Source organism: Lampris incognitus, chromosome 1 (genome assembly GCF_029633865.1).
Source record: "Lampris incognitus isolate fLamInc1 chromosome 1, fLamInc1.hap2, whole genome shotgun sequence".
Lineage (NCBI taxonomy): Eukaryota > Metazoa > Chordata > Actinopteri > Lampriformes > Lampridae > Lampris > Lampris incognitus.
In genome coordinates, this window is record NC_079211.1 from 67,425,671 (window position 1) to 67,453,193 (window position 27,523).

The following is a 27,523-nucleotide window of genomic DNA, read 5'->3' on the forward strand; positions in this document are numbered from 1 at the left end:
ACATGATTCAACTGTCTATACTACACTGATGATCTGCTTAACATGATTCAACGGTCTGTACTACACTGATGATCAGATTAACTTGATGTCAGCTGTCTCTACTCTACTGATGATCAGTTTAACATGATTCAACTGTCTCTACTACACTGATGATCGGCTTAACATGATTCAACTGTCTCTACTACACTGATGATCATCTTAACATGATTCAACTATATATACTACACTGATGATCAGCTGGACATGATTCAACTGTCTATACTACACTGATGATCTGCTTAACATGATTCAACGGTCTGTACTACACTGATGATCAGCTTAACTTGATGTCAGCTGTCTCTACTATACTGATGATCAGTTTACCATGGTGTTAACTGTCTAAACTACACTGTTGATATGTTTAACACGATTCAACTTTCTGTACTACACTGATGATCAGCTGAACATGATTCAACTGGCTGTACTACACCGATGATCAGTTGAACATGATTTAACTGTCTGTACTACACTGATGATCATCTGAACATGATTCAACTGTCTATACTACACTGATGATCAGCTGAACATGATTCAACTGTCTATACTACACTGATGATCAGCTGAACATGATGTCAACTGTCTATACTACACTGATGATCAGCTTAACATGATTATACTATCTGCTACACTGATGATCAGCTTAACTTGATGTCAACTGTCTCTACTTTACTGATGATCAGTTTACCATGATTCAACTGTCTATACTACACAGATGATCAGCTTAACATGATTCAACTGTCTATACTACACTGGTGATCAGTTTACCATGATGTTAACCGTCTATACTATACTGGTGATAAGTTTAACATGATTCAACTGTCTATACTACACTGATGATCAGCTTAACATGATTCAACTGTCTATACTACACTGATGATCAGCTTAACTTGATGTTAGCTGTCTCTACTATACTGAGGATCAGTTTACCATGATTCAACTGTCTATACTACACTGATGATCAGCATAACATGATTCAACTGTTTATAATACACTGATGATCAGTTTACCATGACGTCAACTGTCTCTCCTACACTGATGATCAGCTTAACATGATTCAACTTTCTGTACTACACTGATGATCAGCTGAACATGATTCAACTGTCTCTACTACACTGATGATATGTTTAACATGATGTCAGCTGTCTCTACTATACTGATGAACAGTTTAACATGATTCAATTGTCTCTACTATACTGATGATCAGTTTACCATTATGTTAACTGTCTATACTACACTGGTGATAAGTTTAACATGATTCAACTGTCTATAATACACTGATGATCAGCTTAACATGATTCAACTGTCTATACTACACTGATGATCAGTTTACCATGACGTCAGCTATCTCTCCTACAAAGATGATCAGCTTAACATGATTCAACTTTCTATACTACACTGATGATCAGCTGAACATGATTCAACTGTCTGTACTACACTGATGATCAGCTGAACATATGTCAACTGTCTCTACTACACTGATGATATGCTTAACTTGATGTCAGCTGTCTCTACTATACTGATGATCAGTTTACCATGATTCAACTGTCTATACTACACTGATTATCAGCTTAACATGATTCAACTGTCTCTACTACACTGATGATCAGCTTAACATGATTATACTATCTGCTACACTGATAATCAGCTTAACTTGATGTCAGCTGTCTCTACTCTACTGATGATCAGTTTACCATGATTCAACTGTCTATACTACACTGATGATCAGCTTAACATGATTCAACTGTCTATACTACACTGGTGATCAGTTTACCATGATGTTAACTGTCTATACTACACTGGTGATAAGTTTACCATGATTCAACTGTCTATACTACACTGATGATCAGCTTAACATGATTCAACTATAAATACTACACTGATGATCAGCTGAACATGATTCAACTGTCTATACTACACTGATGATCAGTTTACCATGACGTCAACTGTCTGTCCTACACTGATGATCAGCTTAACATGATTCAACTTTCTGTATTACACTGATGATCAACTGAACATGATTCAACTGTCTGTACTACACTGATGATATGCTTAACATGATGTCAGCTGTCTCTACTATACTGATGATCAGTTTAACATGATTCAATTGTCTCTACTGCACTGATGATCAGCTTAACATGGTTCAACTGTCTCTACTACACTGATGATCCTCTTAATATGATTCAACTATATATACTACACTGATGATCAGCTGGACATGATTCAACTGTCTATACTACACTGATGATCAGCTTAACATGATTCAACTGTCTCAACTACACTGATGATCAGCTGAACATGATTCAACTGTCTGTACTACACTGATGATCAGTTTAACTTGATGTCAGCTGTCTCTACTATACTGATGATCAGTTTACCATGATGTTAACTGTCTGTACTACACTGATGATCAGCTTAACATGATTCAACTGTCTATACTACACTGATGATCTGTTTACCATGATTCTACTGTCTCTACTACACTGATGATCGGCTTAACATGATTCAACTGTCTCTACTACACTGATGATCAGCTTAACATGATTCAACTGGCTGTACTACACCGATGATCAGCTGAACATGATTCAACTGTCTATACTACACTGATGATCAGCTGAACATGATTCAACTGTCTGTACTACACTGATGATCATCTTAACTTGATTCAACTATATGTACTACACTGATGATCAGCTGGACATGATTCAACTGTCTATACTACACTGATGATCGGCTTAAAATGATTCAACGGTCTGTACTACACTGATGATCAGCTTAACTTGATGTCAGCTGTCTCTACTATACTGATGATCAGTTTACCATGATGTTAACTATCTATACTACACTGTTGATATGTTTAACATGATTAAAATTTCTGTACTACACTGATGATCAGCTGAACATGATTCAACTGTCTGTACTACACTGATGATCAGATGAACATATGTCAACTGTCTCTACTACACTGATGATCAGCTTAACATGATTATACTATCTGCTACACTGATGATCAGCTTAACTTGATGTCAGCTGTCTCTACTCTACTGATGATCAGTTTACCATGATTCAACTGTCTATACTACACTGATGATCAGCTTAACATGATTCAACTGTCTATACTACACTGGTGATCAGTTTACCATGATGTTAACTGTCTATACTACACTGGTGATAAGTTTACCATGATTCAGCTGTCTATACTACACTGATGATCAGCTTAACATGATTCAACTATAAATACTACACTGATGATCAGCTGAACATGATTCAACTGTCTATACTACACTGATGATCAGTTCACCATGACGTCAACTGTCTGTCCTACACTGATGATCAGCTTAACATGATTCAACTTTCTGTACTACACTGATGATCAACTGAACATGATTCAACTGTCTGTACTACACTGATGATCAGCTGAATATGATTTAACTGTCTCTACTACACTGATGATCAGCTTAACATGATTTAACTGTCTCTACTACACTGATGATCAGCTTAACATGATGTCAGCTCTCTCTACTATACTGAGGATCAGTTTACCATGATTCAACTGTCTATACTACAATGATGATCAGCTGAACATGACTCAACTGTCTATAATACACTGATGATCAGTTTACCATGACGTCAACTGTCTCTCCTACACTGATGATCAGATTAACATGATTCAACTGTCTGTACTACACTGATGATCAGCTGAACATATGTCAACTGTCTCTACTACACTGATGATATGCTTAATATGATGTCAGCTGTCTCTACTATACTGATGATCAGTTTAACATGATTCAATTGCCTCTACTATACTGATGATCAGTTTACCATTATGTTAACTGTCTATACTACACTGGTGATAAGTTTAACATGATTCAACTGTCTATAATACACTGATGATCAGCTTAACATGATTCAACTGTCTATACTACACTGATGATCAGCAGAACATGATTCAACTGTCTGTACTACACTGATGATCAGCTGAACATATGTCAACTGTCTCTACTACACTGATGATCAGCTTAACTTGATGTCAGCTGTCTCTACTATACTGATGATCAGTTTACCATGATTCAACTGTCTATACTACACTGATTATCAGCTTAACATGATTCAACTTTCTCTACTACACTGATGATCAGCTTAACTGGATGTCAGCTGTCTCTACTATACTGATGATCAGTTTACCATGATTCAACTGTCTATACTAAACTGATGATCAGCTTAACATGATTCAACTGTCTATACTACACAAGTGATCAGTTTAACATGATTCAACTGTCTCTACTACACTGATGATCGGCTTAACATGATTCAACTGTCTCTACTACACTGATGATCATCTTAACTTGATTCAACTATATGTACTACACTGATGATCAGCTGGACATGATTCAACTGTCTATACTACACTGATGATCGGCTTAAAATGATTCAACGGTCTGTACTACACTGATGATCAGCTTAACTTGATGTCAGCTGTCTCTACTATACTGATGATCAGTTTACCATGATGTTAACTATCTATACTACACTGTTGATATGTTTAACATGATTAAAATTTCTGTACTACACTGATGATCAGCTGAACATGATTCAACTGTCTGTACTACACTGATGATCAGCTGAACATATGTCAACTGTCTCTACTACACTGATGATCAGCTTAACATGATGTCAGCTGTCTCTACTCTACTGATGATCAGTTTACCATGATTCAACTGTCTATACTACACTGATGATCAGCTTAACATGATTAAACTGTCTATACTACACTGGTGATCAGTTTACCATGATGTTAACTGTCTATACTACACTGGTGATAAGTTTACCATGATTCAGCTGTCTATACTATACTGATGATCAGCTTAACATGATTCAACTATAAATACTACACTGATGATCAGCTGAACATGATTCAACTGTCTATACTACACTGATGATCAGTTTACCATGACGTCAACTGTCTGTCCTACACTGATGATCAGCTTAACATGATTCAACTTTCTGTACTACACTGATGATCAACTGAACATGATTCAACTGTCTGTACTACACTGATGATCAGCTGAACATGATTTAACTGTCTCTACTACACTGATGATAAGCTTAACATGATTCAACTGTCTCTACTACACTGATGATCAGCTTAACTTGATGTCAGCTGTCTCTACTATACTGATGATCAGTTTACCATGATTCAAATGTCTATACTACACTGATTATCAGCTTAACATGATTCAACTGTCTCTACTACACTGATGATCAGCTTAACTTGATGTCAGCTGTCTCTACTAAACTGATGATCAGTTTACCATGATTCAACTGTCTATACTAAACTGATGATCAGCTTAACATGATTCAACTGTCTATACTACACTGGTAATCAATTTAACATGATTCAACTGTCTCTACTACACTGATGATCGGCTTAACATGATTCAACTGTCTCTACTACACTGATGATCATCTTAACATGATTCAACTATATATACTACACTGATGATCAGCTGGACATGATTCAACTGTCTATACTACACTGATGATCTGCTTAACATGATTCAACGGTCTGTACTACACTGATGATCAGCTTAACTTGATGTCAGCTGTCTCTACTCTACTGATGATCAGTTTAACATGATTCAACTGTCTATACTACACTGATGATCAGCTTAACATGATTCAACTGTCTATACTAAACTGATGATCAGCTTAACTTGATGTCAGCTGTCTCTACTATACTGAGGATCAATTTACCATGATTCAACTGTCTATACTACACTGATGATCAGCTGAACATGATTCAACTGTCTATAATACACTGATGATCAGTTTACCATGACGTCAACTGTCTCTCCTACACTGATGATCAGTTTAACATGATTCAACTTTCTGTACTACACTGATGATCAGCTGAACATGATTCAACTGTCTGTACTACACTGATGATATGCTTAACATGATGTCAGCTGTCTCTACTATACTGATGATCAGTTTAACATGATTCAATTGTCTCTACTATACTGATGATCAGTTTACCATTATGTTAACTGTCTATACTACACTGGTGATAAGTTTAACATGATTCAACTGTCTATAATACACTGATGGTCAGCTTAACATGATTCAACTGTCTATACTACACTGATGATCAGTTTACCATGACGTCAACTATCTCTCCTACAAAGATGATCATCTTAACATGATTCAACTATATATACTACACTAATGATCAGCTGGACATGATTCAACTGTCTATACTACACTGATGATCTGCTTAACATGATTCAACGGTCTGTACTACACTGATGATCAGATTAACTTGATGTCAGCTGTCTCTACTCTACTGATGATCAGTTTAACATGATTCAACTGTCTCTACTACACTGATGATCGGCTTAACATGATTCAACTGTCTCTACTACACTGATGATCATCTTAACATGATTCAACTATATATACTACACTGATGATCAGCTGGACATGATTCAACTGTCTATACTACACTGATGATCTGCTTAACATGATTCAACGGTCTGTACTACACTGATGATCAGCTTAACTTGATGTCAGCTGTCTCTACTATACTGATGATCAGTTTACCATGGTGTTAACTGTCTAAACTACACTGTTGATATGTTTAACACGATTCAACTTTCTGTACTACACTGATGATCAGCTGAACATGATTCAACTGTCTGTACTACACTGATGATCAGCTGAACATATGTCAACTGTCTCTACTACACTGATGATCAGCTTAACATGATTCAACTGGCTGTACTACACCGATGATCAGTTGAACATGATTTAACTGTCTGTACTACACTGATGATCATCTGAACATGATTCAACTGTCTATACTACACTGATGATCAGCTGAACATGATTCAACTGTCTATACTACACTGATGATCAGCTGAACATGATGTCAACTGTCTATACTACACTGATGATCAGCTTAACATGATTATACTATCTGCTACACTGATGATCAGCTTAACTTGATGTCAACTGTCTCTACTTTACTGATGATCAGTTTACCATGATTCAACTGTCTATACTACACAGATGATCAGCTTAACATGATTCAACTGTCTATACTACACTGGTGATCAGTTTACCATGATGTTAACCGTCTACACTATACTGGTGATAAGTTTAACATGATTCAACTGTCTATACTACACTGATGATCAGCTTAACATGATTCAACTGTCTATACTACACTGATGATCAGCTTAACTTGATGTTAGCTGTCTCTACTATACTGAGGATCAGTTTACCATGATTCAACTGTCTATACTACACTGATGATCAGCATAACATGATTCAACTGTTTATAATACACTGATGATCAGTTTACCATGACGTCAACTGTCTCTCCTACACTGATGATCAGCTTAACATGATTCAACTTTCTGTACTACACTGATGATCAGCTGAACATGATTCAGCTGTCTGTACTACACTGATGATCAGCTGGACATGATTCAACTGTCTATACTACACTGATGATCAGCTAAACATGATTCAACTGTCTCTACTATACTGATGAACAGTTTAACATGATTCAATTGTCTCTACTATACTGATGATCAGTTTACCATTATGTTAACTGTCTATACTACACTGGTGATAAGTTTAACATGATTCAACTGTCTATAATACACTGATGATCAGCTTAACATGATTCAACTGTCTATACTACACTGATGATCAGTTTACCATGACGTCAACTATCTCTCCTACAAAGATGATCAGCTTAACATGATTCAACTTTCTATACTACACTGATGATCAGCTGAACATGATTCAACTGTCTGTACTACACTGATGATCAGCTGAACATATGTCAACTGTCTCTACTACACTGATGATCAGCTTAACTTGATGTCAGCTGTCTCTACTATACTGATGATCAGTTTACCATGATTCAACTGTCTATACTACACTGATTATCAGCTTAACATGATTCAACTTTCTCTACTACACTGATGATCAGCTTAACTTGATGTCAGCTGTCTCTACTATACTGATGATCAGTTTACCATGATTCAACTGTCTATACTAAACTGAAGATCAGCTTAACATGATTCAACTGTCTATACTACACAAGTGATCAGTTTAACATGATTCAACTCTCTCTACTACACTGATGATCGGCTTAACATGATTCAACTGTCTCTACTACACTGATGATCATCTTAACATGATTCAACTATATGTACTACACTGATGATCAGCTGGACATGATTCAACTGTCTATACTACACTGATGATCGGCTTAAAATGATTCAACGGTCTGTACTACACTGATGATCAGCTTAACTTGATGTCAGCTGTCTCTACTATACTGATGATCAGTTTACCATGATGTTAACTATCTATACTACACTGTTGATATGTTTAACATGATTAAAATTTCTGTACTACACTGATGATCAGCTGAACATGATTCAACTGTCTGTACTACACTGATGATCAGCTGAACATATGTCAACTGTCTCTACTACACTGATGATCAGCTTAACATGAATATACTATCTGCTACACTGATAATCAGCTTAACTTGATGTCAGCTGTCTCTACTCTACTGATGATCAGTTTACCATGATTCAACTGTCTATACTACACTGATGATCAGCTTAACATGATTCAACTGTCTATACTACACTGGTGATCAGTTTACCATGATGTTAACTGTCTATACTACACTGGTGATAAGTTTACCATGATTCAACTGTCTATAATACACTGATGATCAGCTTAACATGATTCAACTATAAATACTACACTGATGATCAGCTGAACATGATTCAACTGTCTATACTACACTGATGATCAGTTTACCATGACGTCAACTGTCTGTCCTACACTGATGATCAGCTTAACATGATTCAACTTTCTGTATTACACTGATGATCAACTGAACATGATTCAACTGTCTGTACTACACTGATGATCAGCTGAACATATGTCAACTGTCTCTACTACACTGATGATATGCTTAACATGATGTCAGCTGTCTCTACTATACTGATGATCAGTTTAACATGATTCAATTGTCTCTACTACACTGATGATCAGCTTAACATGGTTCAACTGTCTCTACTACACTGATGATCCTCTTAATATGATTCAACTATATATACTACACTGATGATCAGCTGGACATGATTCAACTGTCTATACTACACTGATGATCAGCTTAACATGATTCAACTGTCTGTACTACACTGATGATCAGCTGAACATGATTCAACTGTCTGTACTACACTGATGATCAGTTTAACTTGATGTCAGCTGTCTCTACTATACTGATGATCAGTTTACCATGATGTTAACTGTCTATACTACACCGGTGATAAGTTTAACAAGATTCAACTGTCTATACTACACTGATGATCAGCTTAACATGATTCAACTGTCTATACTACACTGATGATCTGTTTACCATGATTCAACTGTCTATACTACACTGATGATCAGTTTAACATGATTCAACTGTCTCTACTACACTGATGATCGGCTTAACATGATTCAACTGTCTCTACTACACTGATGATCAGCTTAACATGATTCAACTGGCTGTACTACACCGATGATCAGCTGAACATGATTAAACTGTCTATACTACACTGATGATCAGCTGAACATGATTCAACTGTCTCTACTACACTGATGATCATCTTAACATGATTCAACTATATGTACTACACTGATGATCAGCTGGACATGATTCAACTGTCTATACTACACTGATGATCGGCTTAAAATGATTCAACGGTCTGTACTACACTGATGATCAGCTTAACTTGATGTCAGCTGTCTCTACTATACTGATGATCAGTTTACCATGATGTTAACTATCTATACTACACTGTTGATATGTTTAACATGATTAAAATTTCTGTACTACACTGATGATCAGCTGAACATGATTCAACTGTCTGTACTACACTGATGATCAGCTGAACATATGTCAACTGTCTCTACTACACTGATGATCAGCTTAACATGAATATACTATCTGCTACACTGATAATCAGCTTAACTTGATGTCAGCTGTCTCTACTCTACTGATGATCAGTTTACCATGATTCAACTGTCTATACTACACTGATGATCAGCTTAACATGATTCAACTGTCTATACTACACTGGTGATCAGTTTACCATGATGTTAACTGTCTATACTACACTGGTGATAAGTTTACCATGATTCAACTGTCTATAATACACTGATGATCAGCTTAACATGATTCAACTATAAATACTACACTGATGATCAGCTGAACATGATTCAACTGTCTATACTACACTGATGATCAGTTTACCATGACGTCAACTGTCTGTCCTACACTGATGATCAGCTTAACATGATTCAACTTTCTGTATTACACTGATGATCAACTGAACATGATTCAACTGTCTGTACTACACTGATGATCAGCTGAACATATGTCAACTGTCTCTACTACACTGATGATATGCTTAACATGATGTCAGCTGTCTCTACTATACTGATGATCAGTTTAACATGATTCAATTGTCTCTACTACACTGATGATCAGCTTAACATGGTTCAACTGTCTCTACTACACTGATGATCCTCTTAATATGATTCAACTATATATACTACACTGATGATCAGCTGGACATGATTCAACTGTCTATACTACACTGATGATCAGCTTAACATGATTCAACTGTCTGTACTACACTGATGATCAGCTGAACATGATTCAACTGTCTATACTACACTGATGATCAGTTTAACTTGATGTCAGCTGTCTCTACTATACTGATGATCAGTTTACCATGATGTTAACTGTCTATACTACACTGGTGATAAGTTTAACAAGATTCAACTGTCTATACTACACTGATGATCAGCTTAACATGATTCAACTGTCTATACTACACTGATGATCTGTTTACCATGATTCAACTGTCTATACTACACTGATGATCAGTTTAACATGATTCAACTGTCTCTACTACACTGATGATCGGCTTAACATGATTCAACTGTCTCTACTACACTGATGATCAGCTTAACATGATTCAACTGGCTGTACTACACCGATGATCAGCTGAACATGATTAAACTGTCTATACTACACTGATGATCAGCTGAACATGATTCAACTGTCTGTACTACACTGATGATCATCTTAACATGATTCAACTATATATACTACACTGATGATCAGCTGGACATGATTCAACTGTCTATACTACACTGATGATCGGCTTAAAATGATTCAACTGTCTGTACTACACTGATGATCAGCTTAACTTGATGTCAGCTGTCTCTACTATACTGATGATCAGTTTACCATGATGTTAACTGTCTATACTACACTGTTGATATGTTTAACATGATTCAACTTTCTGTACTACACTGATGATCAGCTGAACTAGATTAAACTTTCTGTACTACACTGATGATCAGCTGAAATAGATTCAACTGTCTATACAACACTGATGATCAGCTTAACATGATTCAACTATAAATACTACACTGTTGATCAGCTGAACATGATTCAACTGTCTATAATACACTGATGATCAGTTTATCATGACGTCAAATGTCTGTCCTACACTGATGATCAGCTTAACATGATTCAACTTTCTGTACTACACTGATGATCAGCTGAACATATGTCAACTGTCTCTACTACACTGATGATATGCTTAACATGATGTCAGCTGTCTCTACTATACTGATGATCAGTTTAACATGATTCAATTGTCTCTACTACACTGAGGATCAGCTTAACATGATTCAACTGTCTATACTACACTGATGATCAGCTGAACATGATTCAACTGTCTGTACTACACTGATGATCAGCTTAACTTGATGTCAGCTGTCTCTACTATACTGATGATCAGTTTACCATGATGTTAACTGTCTATACTACACTGGTGATAAGTTTAACATGATTCAACTGTCTATACTACACTGATGATCAGCTTAACATGATTCAACTGTCTTTACTACACTGATGATCAGTTTACAATGATTCAACTGTCTATACTACACTGATGATCAGTTTAACATGATTCAACTGTCTCTACTACACTGATGATCGGCTTAACATGATTCAACTGTCTCTACTACACTGATGATCAGCTTAAAATGATTCAACTATATATACTACACTGATGATCAGCTGGACATGATTCAACTGTCTATACTACACTGATGATCAGCTGAACATGATGTCAACTGTCTCTACTACACTGATGATCAGTTTAACATGATTCAACTGTCTCTACTACACTGATGATCAGCTTAACTTGATGTCAGCTGTCTCTACTATACTGATGATCAGTTTACCATGATTCAACTGTCTATACTACACTGATTATCAGCTTAACATGATTCAGCTGTCTCTACTACACTGATGATCAGCTTAACTTGATGTCAGCTGTCTCTACTATACTGATGATCAGTTTACCATGATTCAACTGTCTGTACTAAACTGATGATCAGCTTAACATGAATCAACTGTCTATACTACACTGGTGATCAGTTTAACATGATTCAACTGTCTCTACTACACTGATGATCGGCTTAACATGATTCAACTGTCTCTACTACACAGATGATCATCTTAACATGATTAAACTGTCTCTACTACACTGATGATCAGCTGAACATGATGTCAGCTTTCTATACTACACTGATGATCAGCTTAACATGATTAAACTGTCTATACTACACTGGTGATAAGTTTAACATGATTCAACTCTCTATAATACACTGATGATCAGCTTAACATGATTCAACTGTCTATACTACACTGATGATCAGTTTACCATGACGTCAACTATCTCTCCTACAAAGATGATCAGCTTAACATGATTCAACTTTCTATACTACACTGATGATCAGCTGAACATGATTCAACTGTCTGTACTACACTGATGATCAGCTGAACATATGTCAACTGTCTCTACTACACTGATGATCAGCTTAACTTGATGTCAGCTGTCTCTACTATACTGATGATCAGTTTACCATGATTCAACTGTCTATACTACACTGATTATCAGCTTAACATGATTCAACTTTCTCTACTACACTGATGATCAGCTGAACATATGTCAACTGTCTCTACTACACTGATGATCAGCTTAACTTGATGTCAGCTGTCTCTACTATACTGATGATCAGTTTACCATGATTCAACTGTCTATACTACACTGATTATCAGCTTAACATGATTCAACTTTCTCTACTACACTGATGATCAGCTTAACTTTATGTCAGCTGTCTCTACTATACTGATGATCAGTTTACCATGATTCAACTGTCTATACTAAACTGATGATCAGCTTAACATGATTCAACTGTCTATACTACACAAGTGATCAGTTTAACATGATTCAACTGTCTCTACTACACTGATGATCGGCTTAACATGATTCAACTGTCTCTACTACACTGATGATCATCTTAACATGATTCAACTATATGTACTACACTGATGATCAGCTGGACATGATTCAACTGTCTATACTACACTGATGATCGGCTTAAAATGATTCAACGGTCTGTACTACACTGATGATCAGCTTAACTTGATGTCAGCTGTCTCTACTATACTGATGATCAGTTTACCATGATGTTAACTATCTATACTACACTGTTGATATGTTTAACATGATTAAAATTTCTGTACTACACTGATGATCAGCTGAACATGATTCAACTGTCTGTACTACACTGATGATCAGCTGAACATATGTCAACTGTCTCTACTACACTGATGATCAGCTTAACATGATTATACTATCTGCTACACTGATAATCAGCTTAACTTGATGTCAGCTGTCTCTACTCTACTGATGATCAGTTTACCATGATTCAACTGTCTATACTACACTGATGATCAGCTTAACATGATTCAACTGTCTATACTACACTGGTGATCAGTTTACCATGATGTTAACTGTCTATACTACACTGGTGATAAGTTTACCATGATTCAACTGTCTATACTACACTGATGATCAGCTTAACATGATTCAACTATAAATACTACACTGATGATCAGCTGAACATGATTCAACTGTCTATACTACACTGATGATCAGTTTACCATGACGTCAACTGTCTGTCCTACACTGATTATCAGCTTAACATGATTCAACTTTCTGTATTACACTGATGATCAACTGAACATGATTCAACTGTCTGTACTACACTGATGATCAGCTGAACATATGTCAACTGTCTCTACTACACTGATGATATGCTTAACATGATGTAAGCTGTCTCTACTATACTGATGATCAGTTTAACATGATTCAATTGTCTCTACTACACTGATGATCAGCTTAACATGGTTCAACTGTCTCTACTACACTGATGATCCTCTTAATATGATTCAACTATATATACTACACTGATGATCAGCTGGACATGATTCAACTGTCTATACTACACTGATGATCAGCTTAACATGATTCAACTGTCTGTACTACACTGATGATCAGCTGAACATGATTCAACTGTCTGTACTACACTGATGATCAGTTTAACTTGATGTCAGCTGTCTCTACTATACTGATGATCAGTTTACCATTATGTTAACTGTCTATACTACACTGGTGATAAGTTTAACAAGATTCAACTGTCTATACTACACTGATGATCAGCTTAACATGATTCAACTGTCTATACTACACTGATGATCTGTTTACCATGATTCAACTGTCTATACTACACTGATGATCAGTTTAACATGATTCAACTGTCTCTACTACACTGATGATCGGCTTAACATGATTCAACTGTCTCTACTACACTAATGATCAGCTTAACATGATTCAACTGGCTGTACTACACCGATGATCAGCTGAACATGATTCAACTGTCTATACTACACTGATGATCAGCTGAACATGATTCAACTGTCTGTACTACACTGATGATCATCTTAACATGATTCAACTATATATACTACACTGATGATCAGCTGGACATGATTCAACTGTCTATACTACACTGATGATGGGCTTAAAATGATTCAACTGTCTGTACTACACTGATGATCAGCTTAACTTGATGTCAGCTGTCTCTACTATACTGATGATCAGTTTACCATGATGTTAACTGTCTATACTACACTGTTGATATGTTTAACATGATTCAACTTTCTGTACTACACTGATGATCAGCTGAACTAGATTCAACTTTCTGTACTACACTGATGATCAGCTGAAATAGATTCAACTGTCTATACTACACTGATGATCAGCTTAACAGGATTCAACTATAAATACTACACTGTTGATCAGCTGAACATGATTCAACTGTCTATAATACACTGATGATCAGTTTATCATGACGTCAAATGTCTGTCCTACACTGATGATCAGCTTAACATGATTCAACTTTCTGTACTACACTGATGATCAGCTGAACATATGTCAACTGTCTCTACTACACTGATGATATGCTTAACATGATGTCAGCTGTCTCTACTATACTGATGATCAGTTTAACATGATTCAATTGTCTCTACTACACTGAGGATCAGCTTAACATGATTCAACTGTCTATACTACACTGATGATCAGCTGAACATGATTCAACTGTCTGTACTACACTGATGATCAGCTTAACTTGATGTAAGCTGTCTCTACTATACTGATGATCAGTTTACCATGATGTTACCTGTCTATACTACACTGGTGATAAGTTTAACATGATTCAACTGTCTATACTACACTGATGATCAGCTTAACATGATTCAACTGTCTTTACTACACTGATGATCAGTTTACAATGATTCAACTGTCTATACTACACTGATGATCAGTTTAACATGATTCAACTGTCTCTACTACACTGATGATCGGCTTAACATGATTCAACTGTCTCTACTACACTGATGATCAGCTTAAAATGATTCAACTATATATACTACACTGATGATCAGCTGGACATGATTCAACTGTCTATACTACACTGATGATCAGCTGAACATATGTCAACTGTCTCTACTACACTGATGATCAGTTTAACATTATTCAACTGTCTCTACTACACTGATGATCAGCTTAACTTGATGTCAGCTGTCTCTACTATACTGATGATCAGTTTACCATGATTCAACTGTCTATACTACACTGATTATCAGCTTAACATGATTCAGCTGTCTCTACTACACTGATGATCAGCTTAACTTGATGTCAGCTGTCTCTACTATACTGATGATCAGTTTACCATGATTCAACTGTCTGTACTAAACTGATGATCAGCTTAACATGAATCAACTGTCTATACTACACTGGTGATCAGTTTAACATGATTCAACTGTCTCTACTACACTGATGATCGGCTTAACATGATTCAACTGTCTCTACTACACAGATGATCATCTTAACATGATTAAACTGTCTCTACTACACTGATGATCAGCTGAACATGATGTCAGCTGTCTATACTACACTGATGATCAGCTTAACATGATTAAACTGTCTATACTACACTGGTGATAAGTTTAACATGATTCAACTGTCTCTACTACACTGATGATCAGCTTAACTTGATGTCAGCTGTCTCTACTATACTGATGATCAGTTTACCATGATTCAACTGTCTATACTACACTGATTATCAGCTTAACATGATTCAGCTGTCTCTACTACACTGATGATCAGCTTAACTTGATGTCAGCTGTCTCTACTATACTGATGATCAGTTTACCATGATTCAACTGTCTGTACTAAACTGATGATCAGCTTAACATGAATCAACTGTCTATACTACACTGGTGATCAGTTTAACATGATTCAACTGTCTCTACTACACTGATGATCGGCTTAACATGATTCAACTGTCTCTACTACACAGATGATCATCTTAACATGATTAAACTGTCTCTACTACACTGATGATCAGCTGAACATGATGTCAGCTGTCTATACTACACTGATGATCAGCTTAACATGATTAAACTGTCTATACTACACTGGTGATAAGTTTAACATGATTCAACTCTCTATAATACACTGATGATCAGCTTAACATGATTCAACTGTCTATACTACACTGATGATCAGTTTACCATGACGTCAACTATCTCTCCTACAAAGATGATCAGCTTAACATGATTCAACTTTCTATACTACACTGATGATCAGCTGAACATGATTCAACTGTCTGTACTACACTGATGATCAGCTGAACATATGTCAACTGTCTCTACTACACTGATGATCAGCTTAACTTGATGTCAGCTGTCTCTACTATACTGATGATCAGTTTACCATGATTCAACTGTCTATACTACACTGATTATCAGCTTAACATGATTCAGCTGTCTCTACTACACTGATGATCAGCTTAACTTGATGTCAGCTGTCTCTACTATACTGATGATCAGTTTACCATGATTCAACTGTCTGTACTAAACTGATGATCAGCTTAACATGAATCAACTGTCTATACTACACTGGTGATCAGTTTAACATGATTCAACTGTCTCTACTACACTGATGATCGGCTTAACATGATTCAACTGTCTCTACTACACAGATGATCATCTTAACATGATTAAACTGTCTCTACTACACTGATGATCAGCTGAACATGATGTCAGCTGTCTATACTACACTGATGATCAGCTTAACATGATTAAACTGTCTATACTACACTGGTGATAAGTTTAACATGATTCAACTCTCTATAATACACTGATGATCAGCTTAACATGATTCAACTGTCTATACTACACTGATGATCAGTTTACCATGACGTCAACTATCTCTCCTACAAAGATGATCAGCTTAACATGATTCAACTTTCTATACTACACTGATGATCAGCTGAACATGATTCAACTGTCTGTACTACACTGATGATCAGCTGAACATATGTCAACTGTCTCTACTACACTGATGATCAGCTTAACTTGATGTCAGCTGTCTCTACTATACTGATGATCAGTTTACCATGATTCAACTGTCTATACTACACTGATTATCAGCTTAACATGATTCAACTTTCTCTACTACACTGATGATCAGCTTAACTTGATGTCAGCTGTCTCTACTATACTGATGATCAGTTTACCATGATTCAACTGTCTATACTAAACTGATGATCAGCTTAACATGATTCAACTGTCTATACTACACAAGTGATCAGTTTAACATGATTCAACTGTCTCTACTACACTGATGATCGGCTTAACATGATTCAACTGTCTATACTACACAAGTGATCAGTTTAACATGATTCAACTGTCTCTACTACACTGATGATCATCTTAACATGATTCAACTATATATACTACAGTGATGATCAGGTGGACATGATTCAACTGTCTATACTACACTGATGATCGGCTTAAAATGATTCAACGGTCTGTACTACACTGATGATCAGCTTAATTTGATGTCAGCTGTCTCTACTATACTGATGATCAGTTTACCATGATGTTAACTATCTATACTACACTGTTGATATGTTTAACATGATTCAACTTTCTGTACTACACTGATGATCAGCTGAACATGATTCAACTGTCTGTACTACACTGATGATCAGCTGAACATATGTCAACTGTCTCTACTACACTGACGATCAGCTTAACATGATTATACTATCTGCTACACTGATGACCAGCTTAACTTGATGTCAGCTGTCTCTACTCTACTGATAATCAGTTTAACATGATTCAACTGTCTCTACTACACTAATGATCGGCTTAACATGATTCAACTGTCTCTACTACACTGATGATCATCTTAACATGATTCAACTATATATACTACACTGATGATCAGCTGGACATGATTCAACTGTCTATACTACACTGATGATCAGCTGAACATGATGTCAACTGTCTATACTACACTGATGATCAGCTTAACATGATTATACTATCTGCTACACTGATGATCAGCTTAACTTGATGTCAACTGTCTCTACTCTACTGATGATCAGTTTACCATGATTCAACTGTCTATACTACACAGATGATCAGCTTAACATGATTCAACTGTCTATATTACACTGGTGATCAGTTTACCATGATGTTAACCGTCTATACTACACAAGTGATAAGTTTAACATGATTCAACTGTCTATACTACACTGATGATCAGCTTAACATGATTCAACTGTCTATACTACACTGATGATCAGTTTACCATGATGTCAACTGTTTCTCCTACACTGATGATCAGCTTAACATGATTCAACTGTCTACACTACACAGATGATCAGCTTAACATGATTCAACTGTCTATATTACACTGGTGATCAGTTTACCATGATGTTAACCGTCTATACTACACAAGTGATAAGTTTAACATGATTCAACTGTCTATACTACACTGATGATCAGCTTAACATGATTCAACTGTCTATACTACACTGATGATCAGTTTACCATGATGTCAACTGTTTCTGCTACACTGATGATCAGCTTAACATGATTCAACTGTCTATACTACACTGATGATCAGCTTAACTTGATGTCAGCTGTCTCTACTATACTGAGGATCAGTTTACCATGATTCAACTGTCTATACTACACTGATGATCAGTTTACCATGATGTCAACTGTTTCTCCTACACTGATGATCAGCTTAACATGATGTCAGCTGTCTCTACTATACTGAGGATCAGTTTACCATGATTCAACTGTCTATACTACACTGATGATCAGCTGAACACGACTCAACTGTCTATAATACACTGATGATCAGTTTACCATGACGTCAACTGTCTCTCCTACACTGATGATCAGATTAACATGATTCAACTTTCTGTACTACACTGATGATCAGCTGAACATGATTCAACTGTCTGTACTACACTGATGATCAGCTGAACATATGTCAACTGTCTCTACTACACTGATGATATGCTTAACATGATGTCAGCTGTCTCTACTATACTGATGATCAGTTTAACATGATTCAATTGCCTCTACTCTACTGATGATCAGTTTACCATTATGTTAACTGTCTATACTACACTGGTGATAAGTTTAACATGATTCAACTGTCTATAATACACTGATGATCAGCTTAACATGATTCAACTGTCTATACTACACTGATGATCAGTTTACCATGACGTCAACTATCTCTCCTACAAAGATGATCAGCTTAACATGATTCAACTTTCTATACTACACTGATGATCAGCAGAACATGATTCAACTGTCTGTACTACACTGATGATCAGCTGAACATATGTCAACTGTCTCTACTACACTGATGATCAGCTTAACTTGATGTCAGCTGTCTCTACTATACTGATGATCAGTTTACCATGATTCAACTGTCTATACTACACTGATTATCAGCTTAACATGATTCAACTTTCTCTACTACACTGATGATCAGCTTAACTGGATGTCAGCTGTCTCTACTATACTGATGATCAGTTTACCATGATTCAACTGTCTATACTAAACTGATGATCAACTTAACATGATTCAACTGTCTATACTACACAAGTGATCAGTTTAACATGATTCAACTGTCTCTACTACACTGATGATCGGCTTAACATGATTCAACTGTCTCTACTACACTGATGATCATCTTAACTTGATTCAACTATATGTACTACACTGATGATCAGCTGGACATGATTCAACTGTCTATACTACACTGATGATCGGCTTAAAATGATTCAACGGTCTGTACTACACTGATGATCAGCTTAACTTGATGTCAGCTGTCTCTACTATACTGATGATCAGTTTACCATGATGTTAACTATTTATACTACACTGTTGATATGTTTAACATGATTAAAATTTCTGTACTACACTGATGATCAGCTGAACATGATTCAACTGTCTGTACTACACTGATGATCAGCTGAACATATGTCAACTGTCTCTACTACACTGATGATCAGCTTAACATGATTATACTATCTGCTACACTGATGATCAGCTTAACTTGATGTCAGCTGTCTCTACTCTACTGATGATCAGTTTACCATGATTCAACTGTCTATACTACACTGATGATCAGATTAACATGATTCAACTGTCTATACTACACTGGTGATCAGTTTACCATGATGTTAACTGTCTATACTACACTGGTGATAAGTTTACCATGATTCAGCTGTCTATACTACACTGATGATCAGCTTAACATGATTCAACTATAAATACTACACTGATGATCAGCTGAACATGATTCAACTGTCTATACTACACTGATGATCAGTTCACCATGACGTCAAATGTCTGTCCTACACTGATGATCAGCTTAACATGATTCAACTTTCTGTACTACACTGATGATCAACTGAACATGATTCAACTGTCTGTACTACACTGATGATCAGCTGAATATGATTTAACTGTCTCTACTACACTGATGATCAGCTTAACATGATTCAACTGTCTCTACTACACTGATGATCAGCTTAACTTGATGTCAGCTGTCTCTACTATACTGATGATCAGTTTACCATGATTCAAATGTCTATACTACACTGATTATCAGCTTAACATGATTCAACTGTCTCTACTACACTGATGATCAGCTTAACTTGATGTCAGCTGTCTCTACTAAACTGATGATCAGTTTACCATGATTCAACTGTCTATACTAAACTGATGATCAGCTTAACATGATTCAACTGTCTATACTACACTGTTGATCAATTTAACATGATTCGACTGTCTCTACTACACTGATGATCGGCTTAACATGATTCAACTGTCTCTACTACACTGATGATCATCTTAACATGATTCAACTATATATACTACAGTGATGATCAGCTGGACATGATTCAACTGTCTATACTACACTGATGATCAGCTTAACATGATTATACTATTTGCTACACTGATGATCAGCTTAACTTGATGTCAACTGTCTCTACTCTACTGATGATCAGTTTACCATGATTCAACTGTCTATACTACACAGATGATCAGCTTAACATGATTCAACTGTCTATATTACACTGGTGATCAGTTTACCATGATGTTAACCGTCTATACTACACTGGTGATAAGTTTAACATGATTCAACTGTCTATACTACACTGATGATCAGCTTAACAATATTCAACTGTCTATACTACACTGATGATCAGTTTACCATGATGTCAACTGTTTCTCCTACACTGATGATCAGCTTAACATGATTCAACTGTCTATACTACACTGATGATCAGCTTAACTTTATGTCAGCTGTCTCTACTATACTGAGGATCAGTTTACCATGATTCAACTGTCTATACTACACTGATGATCAGTTTACCATGATGTCAACTGTTTCTCCTACACTGATGATCAGCTTAACAGGATGTCAGCTGTCTCTACTATACTGAGGATCAGTTTACCATGATTCAACTGTCTATACTACAATGATGATCAGCTGAACATGACTCAACTGTCTATAATACACTGATGATCAGTTTACCATGACGTCAACTGTCTCTCCTACACTGATGATCAGATTAACATGATTCAACTGTCTGTACTACACTGATGATCAGCTGAACATATGTCAACTGTCTCTACTACACTGATGATATGCTTAACATGATGTCAGCTGTCTCTACTATACTGATGATCAGTTTAACATGATTCAATTGCCTCTACTATACTGATGATCAGTTTACCATTATGTTAACTGTCTATACTACACTGGTGATAAGTTTAACATGATTCAACTGTCTATAATACACTGATGATCAGCTTAACATGATTCAACTGTCTATACTACACTGATGATCAGCAGAACATGATTCAACTGTCTGTACTACACTGATGATCAGCTGAACATATGTCAACTGTCTCTACTACACTGATGATCAGCTTAACTTGATGTCAGCTGTCTCTACTATACTGATGATCAGTTTACCATGATTCAACTGTCTATACTACACTGATTATCAGCTTAACATGATTCAACTTTCTCTACTACACTGATGATCAGCTTAACTGGATGTCAGCTGTCTCTACTATACTGATGATCAGTTTACCATGATTCAACTGTCTATACTAAACTGATGATCAGCTTAACATGATTCAACTGTCTATACTACACAAGTGATCAGTTTAACATGATTCAACTGTCTCTACTACACTGATGATCGGCTTAACATGATTCAACTGTCTCTACTACACTGATGATCATCTTAACTTGATTCAACTATATGTACTACACTGATGATCAGCTGGACATGATTCAACTGTCTATACTACACTGATGATCGGCTTAAAATGATTCAACGGTCTGTACTACACTGATGATCAGCTTAACTTGATGTCAGCTGTCTCTACTATACTGATGATCAGTTTACCATGATGTTAACTATCTATACTACACTGTTGATATGTTTAACATGATTAAAATTTCTGTACTACACTGATGATCAGCTGAACATGATTCAACTGTCTGTACTACACTGATGATCAGCTGAACATATGTCAACTGTCTCTACTACACTGATGATCAGCTTAACATGATTATACTATCTGCTACACTGATGATCAGCTTAACTTGATGTCAGCTGTCTCTACTCTACTGATGATCAGTTTACCATGATTCAACTGTCTATACTACACTGATGATCAGCTTAACATGATTCAACTGTCTATACTACACTGGTGATCAGTTTACCATGATGTTAACTGTCTATACTACACTGGTGATAAGTTTACCATGATTCAGCTGTCTATACTACACTGATGATCAGCTTAACATGATTCAACTATAAATACTACACTGATGATCAGCTGAACATGATTCAACTGTCTATACTACACTGATGATCAGTTTACCATGACGTCAACTGTCTGTCCTACACTGATGATCAGCTTAACATGATTCAACTTTCTGTACTACACTGATGATCAACTGAACATGATTCAACTGTCTGTACTACACTGATGATCAGCTGAACATGATTTAACTGTCTCTACTACACTGATGATCAGCTTAACTTGATGTCAGCTGTCTCTACTATACTGATGATCAGTTTACCATGATTCAAATGTCTATACTACACTGATTATCAGCTTAACATGATTCAACTGTCTCTACTACACTGATGATCAGCTTAACTTGATGTCAGCTGTCTCTACTAAACTGATGATCAGTTTACCATGATTCAACTGTCTATACTAAACTGATGATCAGCTTAACATGATTCAACTGTCTATACTACACTGGTAATCAATTTAACATGATTCAACTGTCTCTACTACACTGATGATCGGCTTAACATGATTCAACTGTCTCTACTACACTGATGATCATCTTAACATGATTCAACTATATATACTACACTGATGATCAGCTGGACATGATTCAACTGTCTATACTACACTGATGATCTGCTTAACATGATTCAACGGTCTGTACTACACTGATGATCAGCTTAACTTGATGTCAGCTGTCTCTACTCTACTGATGATCAGTTTACCATGATTCAACTGTCTATACTACACAGATGATCAGCTTAACATGATTCAACTGTCTATACTACACTGGTGATCAGTTTACCATGATGTTAACCGTCTATACTACACTGGTGATAAGTTTAACATGATTCAACTGTCTATACTACACTGATGATCAGCTTAACATGATTCAACTGTCTATACTAAACTGATGATCAGCTTAACTTGATGTCAGCTGTCTCTACTATACTGAGGATCAATTTACCATGATTCAACTGTCTATACTACACTGATGATCAGCTGAACATGATTCAACTGTCTATAATACACTGATGATCAGTTTACCATGACGTCAACTGTCTCTCCTACACTGATGATCAGTTTAACATGATTCAACTTTCTGTACTACACTGATGATCAGCTGAACATGATTCAACTGTCTGTACTACACTGATGATCAGCTGAACATATTTCAACTGTCTCTACTACACTGATGATATGCTTAACATGATGTCAGCTGTCTCTACTATACTGATGATCAGTTTAACATGATTCAATTGTCTCTACTATACTGATGATCAGTTTACCATTATGTTAACTGTCTATACTACACTGGTGATACGTTTAACATGATTCAACTGTCTATAATACACTGATGGTCAGCTTAACATGATTCAACTGTCTATACTACACTGATGATCAGTTTACCATGACGTCAACTATCTCTCCTACAAAGATGATCATCTTAACATGATTCAACTATATATACTACACTAATGATCAGCTGGACATGATTCAACTGTCTATACTACACTGATGATCTGCTTAACATGATTCAACGGTCTGTACTACACTGATGATCAGATTAACTTGATGTCAGCTGTCTCTACTCTACTGATGATCAGTTTAACATGATTCAACTGTCTCTACTACACTGATGATCGGCTTAACATGATTCAACTGTCTCTACTACACTGATGATCATCTTAACATGATTCAACTATATATACTACACTGATGATCAGCTGGACATGATTCAACTGTCTATACTACACTGATGATCTGCTTAACATGATTCAACGGTCTGTACTACACTGATGATCAGCTTAACTTGATGTCAGCTGTCTCTACTATACTGATGATCAGTTTACCATGGTGTTAACTGTCTAAACTACACTGTTGATATGTTTAACACGATTCAACTTTCTGTACTACACTGATGATCAGCTGAACATGATTCAACTGTCTGTACTACACTGATGATCAGCTGAACATATGTCAACTGTCTCTACTACACTGATGATCAGCTTAACATGATTCAACTGGCTGTACTACACCGATGATCAGTTGAACATGATTTAACTGTCTGTACTACACTGATGATCATCTGAACATGATTCAACTGTCTATACTACACTGATGATCAGCTGAACATGATTCAACTGTCTATACTACACTGATGATCAGCTGAACATGATGTCAACTGTCTATACTACACTGATGATCAGCTTAACATGATTATACTATCTGCTACACTGATGATCAGCTTAACTTGATGTCAACTGTCTCTACTTTACTGATGATCAGTTTACCATGATTCAACTGTCTATACTACACAGATGATCAGCTTAACATGATTCAACTGTCTATACTACACTGGTGATCAGTTTACCATGATGTTAACCGTCTATACTATACTGGTGATAAGTTTAACATGATTCAACTGTCTATACTACACTGATGATCAGCTTAACATGATTCAACTGTCTATACTACACTGATGATCAGCTTAACTTGATGTTAGCTGTCTCTACTATACTGAGGATCAGTTTACCATGATTCAACTGTCTATACTACACTGATGATCAGCATAACATGATTCAACTGTTTATAATACACTGATGATCAGTTTACCATGACGTCAACTGTCTCTCCTACACTGATGATCAGCTTAACATGATTCAACTTTCTGTACTACACTGATGATCAGCTGAACATGATTCAACTGTCTGTACTACACTGATGATCAGCTGAACATATGTCAACTGTCTCTACTACACTGATGATATGTTTAACATGATGTCAGCTGTCTCTACTATACTGATGAACAGTTTAACATGATTCAATTGTCTCTACTATACTGATGATCAGTTTACCATTATGTTAACTGTCTATACTACACTGGTGATAAGTTTAACATGATTCAACTGTCTATAATACACTGATGATCAGCTTAACATGATTCAACTGTCTATACTACACTGATGATCAGTTTACCATGACGTCAACTATCTCTCCTACAAAGATGATCAGCTTAACATGATTCAACTTTCTCTACTACACTGATGATCAGCTGAACATGATTCAACTGTCTGTACTACACTGATGATCAGCTGAACATATGTCAACTGTCTCTACTACACTGATGATCAGCTTAACATGATTATACTATCTGCTACACTGATAATCAGCTTAACTTGATGTCAGCTGTCTCTACTCTACTGATGATCAGTTTACCATGATTCAACTGTCTATACTACACTGATGATCAGCTTAACATGATTCAACTGTCTATACTACACTGGTGATCAGTTTACCATGATGTTAACTGTCTATACTACACTGGTGATAAGTTTACCATGATTCAACTGTCTATACTACACTGATGATCAGCTTAACATGATTCAACTGTCTATACTAAACTGATGATCAGCTTAACTTGATGTCAGCTGTCTCTACTATACTGAGGATCAATTTACCATGATTCAACTGTCTATACTACACTGATGATCAGCTGAACATGATTCAACTGTCTATAATACACTGATGATCAGTTTACCATGACGTCAACTGTCTCTCCTACACTGATGATCAGTTTAACATGATTCAACTTTCTGTACTACACTGATGATCAGCTGAACATGATTCAACTGTCTGTACTACACTGATGATCAGCTGAACATATTTCAACTGTCTCTACTACACTGATGATATGCTTAACATGATGTCAGCTGTCTCTACTATACTGATGATCAGTTTAACATGATTCAATTG